The 9635-nt window shown below is 41.7% G+C and overlaps 1 pseudogene; it reads left to right on the forward strand.

The window, feature by feature from the left end:
• Positions 1-3116: 3116 nt before the first annotated feature.
• Positions 3117-4201, forward strand: LOC116091771 (annotated as a pseudogene).
• Positions 4202-9635: the final 5434 nt, after the last annotated feature.

Consider the following 9635-nt stretch of genomic DNA (forward strand, 5'->3'; position numbering starts at 1 on the left):
GCAACTGCTGGATCCTCGGACTTCCATTCACAGCTGCTGCTGACCATTGTTGGGAGTTGATTGTTGGGAGTTGGACTACAGACTATAAGTCATCAATAAATTCCTTTACTACATAGAGACTACCATAACTTCTGTGACTCTAGAGAACCCTGACTAACACACACACATATAATGTACACCTACCCATAGACCTTTCATATGATCCTGTATACACACACACACACACACACACACACACACACACACACACACACAATCTGGCACACATGCAGGCAAGAACACACCTAATAAAATAAGTCTGGGATCCTCATTTTGAATCTGGATAGAATGGTTTTTTTTAGACCTTAAACTGAATAATTATATATTAAATACAACACTGAATAATTGAACAATGAATAATTATGCACTGAATATAACAACTTTGAATCAATGACTTAAATTCACTAAAATAAAGCAGTGTATCCTCCTAACTTTCAGCTGTGTTTTTATAATATTGCAGAGAAATTCAAGACAATGCCATTAGCATTTATCTAGTTGGTATTTACTTGTGTAATGGTCACCTTGCGTGTGTGAATCTATACACATGTATTCTGTATTTGCACTAAAGTTTAATGGTAAAGAGTAAACACCACACTGTTCAGGATGACTTTTAGCTTGAGTTGCCCAACATCTACCTTCCTCCTTCCCAGCTGTTGCCTCAGTTACCTCTTTCTACTCCGTGTACTCAGAGGATGCTAACCTTACTCTCAGGTTCAGAGACGAGATCTGATAGGTTTACACCAGCTAGCATAATATCTTCTTTCCCCTCCTCCTAAATCAGTTCAAGAATGGACACAGCACCCTTTCAGCACCCTTTGAAGCAAGAGGTGTGTCTGCAATTTTTTTCCAGCCACTTCCCTTCTCCTCCAAATGTAATCGGAATGGATCCTCTTTGGTGAAAGAGGCAATCATCATTGGAAGAGTCTTAGTCAGGGAGGAGAGATCTGAGAGGAATTGTAGAAAGGAGATCCGTGGCCTTGATGACTCTGGGAAAGAACTGGGGACCAAAGCATCCCTTAGACCAGGCACATTCTTAGACTGTGAATTGGCTCAAACAATTCACACCAGTGTTTTCACTTCAGCATCAGTCTTTTCAGAATGAGCCTTGTGCTGCCTGTAGCCCAAAGAGCCTGATGTGTGCCACAAGCTCAGAAAAGGAATCAGCTTAAGACAAATATACAGAGGTCTAGCCTAGGCTCAGCAAAGGCAGATGAAGGCAAAGCTTCCCAAGGCTGGAGAGATGACTCAGCAATTAAGAGTGCATACGACTCTTTCCTTTTAAGAGTTTGGTCCTAGTACCTACACAGGACTGCTCTGTATTGTCTACAACTCCAGCGCCAGGGGATCCATTATCTCTCGCCTCTATGGTACTGTGTGTTTGCACATGCCCCCCTTTCCCATAATTTAAAATAATAAAAATAAATCTTAAGGGCATAGCTTCCAGCCCTTTTGTCTAAGATTAAGTGCAGAGGGCATTCAGCTGCTATTATGAAAGCCTATTGGTGCACTTGGGTACTAAGTGTCCCAAATTTATTTGTCTTTGTTATTAGCTTTTAAAGTTATTGTGCAAAGGAATAGGTTTTACTAGTCCACTCTCATGCCTATGTGTCTTTCTGCTTTGTTCTCCTTTGTACCACTCACCTCGCTCCTCCATGCTGCCTGGGCCCTTCCTCTTTCCCAGCAGTCCCTTTTCTGATCACACGTCACACATATTCCATCACCCTCTCTCTTACCTTAAGATGTCTTCCTTTCCTCTCGTGATCACCATTCTGGTTTCAGCTTTGTCCCCCTCCTTCACATATAATTTTAAACCTAGGTTCTGCATATGGGGAAAAAACATACCGTGTTTGCATTTCTGAATCTGACTTATTTCACTTAACACAATGACTTCCAGTTCCATTCATCTCCTGCAGCCCAGCCCCGAGAGAGCCCTAAAGCCTTAGCTGAGAGCCAGCCCAGTGATGGTGGAGGTATCGCTTAGGAGACTCCCACTCTGCCTCTTCCTGTGGCCTTGTCTGTGGGAGCCTATGAAGAGAGCTAGCTGCTGCTCTGTGTTGACAAGGTGCATCTCTCCACCATAGGTGAATCTTCACAATGCAGCCTGAGATATTTTCAGCAAAGCACTTGGCTTTGGGGTTGAGAATGCTGGATGTATAAAGTTTCACAGTGGTATGGAATTCTTTACATCTGGTTCATTTAAAACGAAAACGGCTATAGTCACTGGGACACTGGACATGAAATACAAAATGGAGGGAGGAACAGAATTGCAGGTGTGGACCAGGTTTGTTAAGATTCGAAAATGCCATCTGATGGGCTGAAGAGATGGATCAGTGGGTAAGAGTATTGACTGCTCTTCCAAAGGTCCTGAGTTCAGATGCCAGCAACCACATGGTGGCTCACAACCACCTGTCATAAGATCTCTTCTGGTGCGCCTGAAGACAGCTACAGTGAATTATGCTGGAGCGAGTGGGGCCAGCAGAGGTCCTGAGTTCAATTCACAGCAACCACACACATGATAGCTCACGACCATCTGTACAACTACAGTGTACTCATACACATAAAATAATAAATAAATAAATAAATAAATCTTTTTAAAAAATGCCATCTGACATTCTCTTTACACCAAACAGGGATAAAAAGCGCAGAAATCAAGTCCTGTCAGAGGATGGGATGATTAGACATTGGTTGTGCTGACAATGCATAAGTCAAAGGTCTGATTTTGAAGGCTGGCTTGCTAGACACCACAGGACCTGTGACAGTGACTGTTCAAAGCTGACAAGGTATACTTTTGGAGTATGCTATAGGACTGGAGATTTCCAGCTATACACTAAGGTCACAATGAAACATTATTTGAAGGATTAGTTGATAAGAAATCACCTGAACATCTTAGCACTTCATTAAGCCTTGTATGGAAATTCATTAGGTGCCACCTGCATTCTTTGTGACATCACAGCTAAGGATCCCACCACTACCAGTTCTGCAAAATCCAACAATGCTACCTTCATTGAGAAGTCCAAACTCTGACTTGGAAGTGTCATGTGAGGCTTACAACACTCTCTTACACTGGAAGACTGGCAATGCTAGAGATCGCAAATTTGGGCTTGCCTGAGATTGGAGGTAATAATCCAGCTGAAAGACTTCTGGGAATGGATACCGTAAGTCTTAACCTTATCCAAAAGGAAAGCTGCTCAAGAGCTGTATTGTAATTATTTGGACAGTTCCTGATGCTGTAGTCAACCATGTACTGTTTAAATGTATTCATTGTTAAATATGCTACCCAATAATGAAAGACCTTTGTAAAAATTGCCAATCATGTACATGTTTGGTTTTATTTTCCTTTAACATTGATGACTGCTGTTGAATGAGCAGTTTAGTGGCTGTTTCAAGATGAGTTTGAAGGCTTTTCTGATATGTTGCTATCAGCAGAGTTCCTTCCACAATCTCCAAATACTGAAAATTAAAATTAAAGCATGTACATTAAGAAACTAAGTTGTGATTGCTACTACCACTGCCTTGCAGAGCCCTAGCCAGAGCCCAAGCCCGAGCCCAAGCCCGAGCCCGAGCCCGAGCTGAGGCCAAGAGGAGGGAGGAGGAGAAAGTGGAGGAAGCACGGGGCTTTGGGTTGTCAATATTTAAACAGAGCATGTGAGTAAAGGCTAGTTGTCCTCGGTTCAGGAAGTGTGGGGAAGTCTGCTCTGACAGCTCAGTTTGTTCAGGGAATTTTTGTTGAAAAATATGACCCAACAATAGAAGATTCCTACAGAAAGCAAGGCAAAGTAGATTGCCAACAGTGTATGTCAGAAGTCCTGGACACTGCAGGCACAGAACAGTTTACAGCTATGTGGTATTTGTATATGAAGAATGGCCAAGGGTTTGCACTAGTTTATCCAATTACAACTCAGTCTACATTTAATGACCTACAAGACTTGAGAGAACAGATTTTACGGGTTAAAGAGACAGAAGATGTGCCAGTGATTTTGGTTGGCAATAAATGTGACCTGGAAGATGAGGTAGTTGGAAAAGAAAAAGGACAGAATTTAGCAAGACAGTGGTGTGACAGCCTTTTTAGAATCTTCTGCAAAGACAAAGATCAACACAGATAAATAGAAAAGCACCAGTGGAAAAGAAGAAGTCTCGAAAGAAATCCTGTCTGCTGGTCTAGACCTGAGGTCCGCAGCAGCTCTGAGCCAAAGTGCAGAAATGAAGAACTGGCCTAACTGGAAGGGGCCAGCATTCCAGACTTCAAAAACTAAATCTGAAGAGGCTTCTCCTGTTTTATATATTATGTGGAGAATCTAGATCTTATTTTGGTTTGCAGGAGTTCCCTGGAGACAAAGTTGCTCTGTGTATATCTCTTAGAAATAAGACATAGTATTTCTCTTTTGTGATAGCAGTTATAACAGATGTGAAATAAGATACTTGATGATAATACAATTATACAGAGGAGCATGGATGCAATTCAATGTGAGGTGTCACTACTATGATCAAATGGTTTCACATTGATGTTTTTTATCATGGCTTCTCCCTGTCAAGCACCAAAAAGTTGAATCATCATACTTTATATCTGTAATGATATAGATTATGAAACCTCCCCTCAAACTCATTGCAGCAGATAACTTTTTTGAGTCATTGACTTCATTTTATATTTAAAAATTATGAAAATATCATCTGTCATTATATTCTAATTAAAATTGTTTGTGCATAAAAAAGAAACTAAGTTGCTTTTCTTCTTTTTCTCTTCTCTCTCTGCCTGCCCTTTTCTTCATCTTTTCCTGCTCCCCATGGCCACTTCCCTGGCCTCAATCCTTGGGGCCAGTGAACTCACTCAAAGGCAGTATATATATATATATATATATATATATATATATATATATATATATATATATATATATATTCATACATATATGTGTATATATGAAACTAAGTTGTAGGGCTGGAGAGATTGCTCAATGGTTAAGCATTCTGGTTTCTCTTTTAGAGGTCCTGAGTTCAATTTCCAGCAACCACATGATGGCTCACCACTATCTATAATGTGTTAGATCTATAATGAGAAAGATTTCCTCTTCTGTCATGAAGAAACACAGGAAGACAGTACACTCATATACATAAATATATCTTAAAAAACTAAATTCCTTTCAAAACTGTTTTGAACTTTATTGACACACAATAAATGAAACACATGTCAAAAATACAACTTCCTACATTTTGACCTAGGTCCACACAGGTTCAAATGCCAATCATCTTCAAATGCTCCCTGGGAAGCTCTGTTGTCCTCATGTCACCTGACAGCCCTGATTCTCAGTCTCCAGGCAACTGATGATCCCTTTCTGTCAGGATGAGTTACTGAGTAGTCTTTCAAACTCTATGTAAAATTCTATGTATGAATATCTACCATGCACTCTTTTAAAAACCAACTTCTTTCACTTTTGATTAGTTTGAAATGCATCCATATTAATTTAGGTATCAGTTGATTGCTTTAATTGGTAAGTTGTCTTCTACCACCATTTGTTTGTTGATCCCATTTACATCAATGGACACTGTTGTTGTGAAGTCATGTCCAGTTTGAGAAATCACAAATAATGCTATAAACATTAGCACACAAGTCTTTGGACATAGGCTCGCTGGTCTTCTGTGTCAATGTCTAACTGTAGAGTGGTAGCTCACATGGCAGATGAATTTTCAGTATTCCAGAAGCCATGAGTAACTTTCTGAAGAGGTTGCTATTCATTGGCTCACATTTCTCCTGGTCTTGTGCTGCTCCATTTCTGGTTTAAATTTTATATGGCCAATCTATTTTTTTAAAATCTTAGCAATTCTAAAAGGTATACAACAGTCTTTCATGATTTTAATTTACATTTCTAAAAAAATGATTGAATATAGCTTTGTGTGATCTGTTGCCGGCATATCTTCTTTGGTAAGACATAGTTATTCAAACCTTTTGTTGATTTGGAGATTGGCTGCTTTTTTTTCAAAAAAAAAATCTTTTTGGGGCTGGCGAGATGGCTCAGCGGGTAAGAGCACTGACTGCTCTTCTGAAGGTCCTGAGTTCGGATCCCAGCAACTACATGGTGGCTCACAACCACCCGTAATGAGATCTGAAGCCCTCTTCTGGTGGATCTGAAGACAGCTACAGTGAATTACACTGGAGCTAGCGGGACGGAGCTGGAGGCAAGGTTTTAAGGGGCAAGGTTTGTACAACAAAAGCTGGAATCATGAGAATTCACTCACTCATGGGTAACTAGACCTTTGGACACAGAAGTTAGCATTACAATATATAGCAACAGACCAAACCTTAACACCTGCCTCCAGGTTCCTTCCTTGTTTGAGTTCTGTCCTGACTTCCTTCGATGATGAACAGCAGTATGGAAGTGTAAGGCAGATAAATCCTTTCCTCCCCAACTTGCTTTTTGGTTCTGGTGTTTCATCACAGCAATAGAAACGGTATCTAAGTTTGGTACTAGGAGTGTGGTATTGGCTGTGACAGACCTGACCATATTTTGGGGAGGATTACTCAAGGACTTTGGGACTTTAGGTTAGAAAAGACATTAACTGTGGGGATCTCGGTGGGATATTCTGTTGGAATTTGGAAGACAAGAATATTGAGATTAGGGAAGGCAATGGAAGCCAGGTTTGTAAAATTTTGAAGGGAAGTTTAAAGATTATTGGGCCTGTTTGCTGTTTTGAATTGATGTTTTGTCCTTCTGGTCACCTGGGGAGGAAAACTCAGCTATAATTAACAAGAGACAAGCAAGACTGATGTGAAACCTTTGCCTGACTGAGACAACTGATGCTGGTTAGCTGGAGGTGAAAAATTAGTGGTGATTGAGAAGAGATCAGCATCACTGGGCTGAAATCTTCTGGGAAGTGTTTGCTCAGGGTCAGCTCCCACAAGCTGTGTTCCAGAAGCAGCAGAGGTTGGAGCTCGAGCTGGCAGCTGAACTCGGTAGTGGAAGAATCACCCAGAGAGTACTGGTTTTAAAGGCATGGAGGGGTTATGGAAAACAGCCAAGGCTTGACACTGGGAGTGGCGCAGAGAGGCCACTGGTGAAGGTATAGCTTCAGTGACAGTTGAAGGCCCAGGACTGAAGGGGTCATGCAGAGAAGTTGAGGCTTGGCACCATGAAGAGAGCCTGTGAGAGGATATCAGTGAAAGAGCAGTCTGGTTACAGCAGAAGACCCTAGTGCCATGGGATGACCACCAAGAACGAGAGTAGTGGAGCCATTGGAGCCTAGAAGACAGGCTGTGTGTGCTGCCGAGGGCAGAGCTGGAGGAGTAATTCAAGCTGCCTGACAGAGCACAGAAGAATGAGCGAATCCCAGGTAATTGGATATCTAGTTAGTTATGCTGTTGGAATTTGGTTTTGCTTGGTTCAGATTCTGACTGGGCCCTGATTTTTAATCTCTTGAAGAAATTATTTAATTTAATTTTGATTTTTTACAGGAGCCCACAGCTGAAAGACTTTGAGCTTTTAGCAGAGAGATTTTTAGAGAGACTGGGTATTTTAAAGAGACTGGAATTTTAAAGTGTTTGAATTTGTAAAGACTGTGGGACTTTAAAAATCATTTATCTTTATAATGCAAGATCTTGGGGATAAAATAAGAAAAGAAAGGTATGGATTAATAGTGATGTGTTTATGTGTCAAGTTGACAAGGGGACAGTTGGGCTGGCTCATTGTATGTTAACTTGACACAAAAACTGGAGTTATCTAAACAAAGGTAATCTTGATGGAGAGGTGACCTTCCCAAGATCAGCTGTGAGGCATTTTCTTAATTAGTGATTGATGGGGGAGGGCCCAGCCCATCGTGAATAGTTCCATTGCTCTGGTGGTCCTGGGTTCTCTAAGATAGTAGACTGAACAAACCATGGGAATTAAGCCAGTAAGCAGCACTCGTCCATGGTCTTTGCATCAGCTCCTGCCTTCAGGTTCCTGCCCTGCTTGAGTTCCTGTCCTGACTTTCTTCAATGATGAACAGCAATATGGAAGTTTAAGCTAAATAAATCCTTCCCGCCCGCCCCAACTTACTTTTTGGTCCTGGTGTTTCATCATAGCAATAGAAACCTGTTGGGGTCCCTCAGCTGCAAGACACCAGAGCTTGCCACTGCAGACTCAACTCATGCCTTCTGTGCCTGAACCAAAGACTCACTACTATGAGTTCCACCTTCGAGGATTCCAGAGGAAGCTACGCCTGCTGGCTGGCATGTATACAGCCTGAGGACATCTGTTGTTGACCTCCTCCCCCACTGTGGACTGTGCCTCCAGCCATTCCCCGGAGTGGAGACCTGCGGGATGCCGAGCCTCCTCTTTCAGCCCAGCAGCCAGCTTCCCTTTCGGACTCTTCCTGACTCCTCCCGAATTCCTTATGTTATTCAAATGTCGTTGTAACCTAAAGATTCAGTTATGCTCTCTTGTATATAAATGCTGAACCCCCAAAGTAAAGGAGAGCCTTGATTGGAAACCCTCAACTTGGCTTCGTGTCCTTTTGTTCTTGAACTCTGTGTTTCAGGTCTCCTTTCTCCCTTTGGTCGAGGCAGAACCCGGTTCATGAAACTGCGGGATAGTTTCAGAAACCCTAAGACACACACACAGGTAATATAATTGAGTCAATCTATACAGTATTGACAGCATAATATACTATCTTCTAAATTTCACAGTACAATGATCTGCATAATCATGCCTACTTTTCATATCTTTTTAGAAGGAACTCAGTTGCCAGGTGTCCAAAACAACAGAGCCACAAAAGCATCTCAGGTCCTGAATTATCACACAGAAGACCATTGATTTAGTTATATACTTGTATTGAAAGAGTTAAATTTGAAACTTGTGCTGGCTAATGAGAAAATTGCAGGTTTGAGGAAAACACAGTGGACCAAGGTCAAATATGTCCAAATAAGCCTGGGCAAAAGCAAGCTGTTACTAACAGGCCAAAAAGATATAGAAGAGAAAGCATGCAAGGACATGTCTGGGCAGACACTGAGTAATGGACCATCTGGTCCTCTTAGATATGATTTAAGGTCAGATGCTCTGTTGACTCAGATTAAAACCAACCTTAGGAATTTTCCACTCTGTTCTGCACGTAATATAGTTGATATTTGAACTAGCCAATCATGTATAGCCACACTGATTCCTTTGTTCCCCCAGACCTTTTTCCTATATAAACCCCTAACCCTTGAGCCTCGTGGTCGATTCCTTGTCTCCTGCGTGAGATTGGTGGTCGAACCGGAGCCCCGAAAATTAAACTGCCTCATGTGTTTACATCAAGATGGTCTCTCGTGATTCCTTCGGTGCACGTCCTCCTGAGACTTGAGTGGGGTTTTTTTCCCTACGGGGATCTTTCAGTATTAGTCAGGGCTCTCTAGCGTCACAGAATGTAAGGAATGTCTTTCCATATTAAGTGAGTTTACTATGATGACTTATAGTCTGTAGTCTAGCTCCCCAACAATGGTCAGCTGTGAATTGGAAGTCCAAGGATCTAGTAGTTGCTCAGTCCCAAGGCTAGTTGTTTCAGTTGGTCTTCCGTAGAAGTAGATTCCAACAGATGTGCTGGCAAGTAAACACAGGCAGGCAAAGAGCGAATCTTCCTTCTTCCAATGTTCT

The sequence above is a fragment of the Mastomys coucha genome, unplaced genomic scaffold (genome assembly GCF_008632895.1).
Source record: "Mastomys coucha isolate ucsf_1 unplaced genomic scaffold, UCSF_Mcou_1 pScaffold15, whole genome shotgun sequence".
Lineage (NCBI taxonomy): Eukaryota > Metazoa > Chordata > Mammalia > Rodentia > Muridae > Mastomys > Mastomys coucha.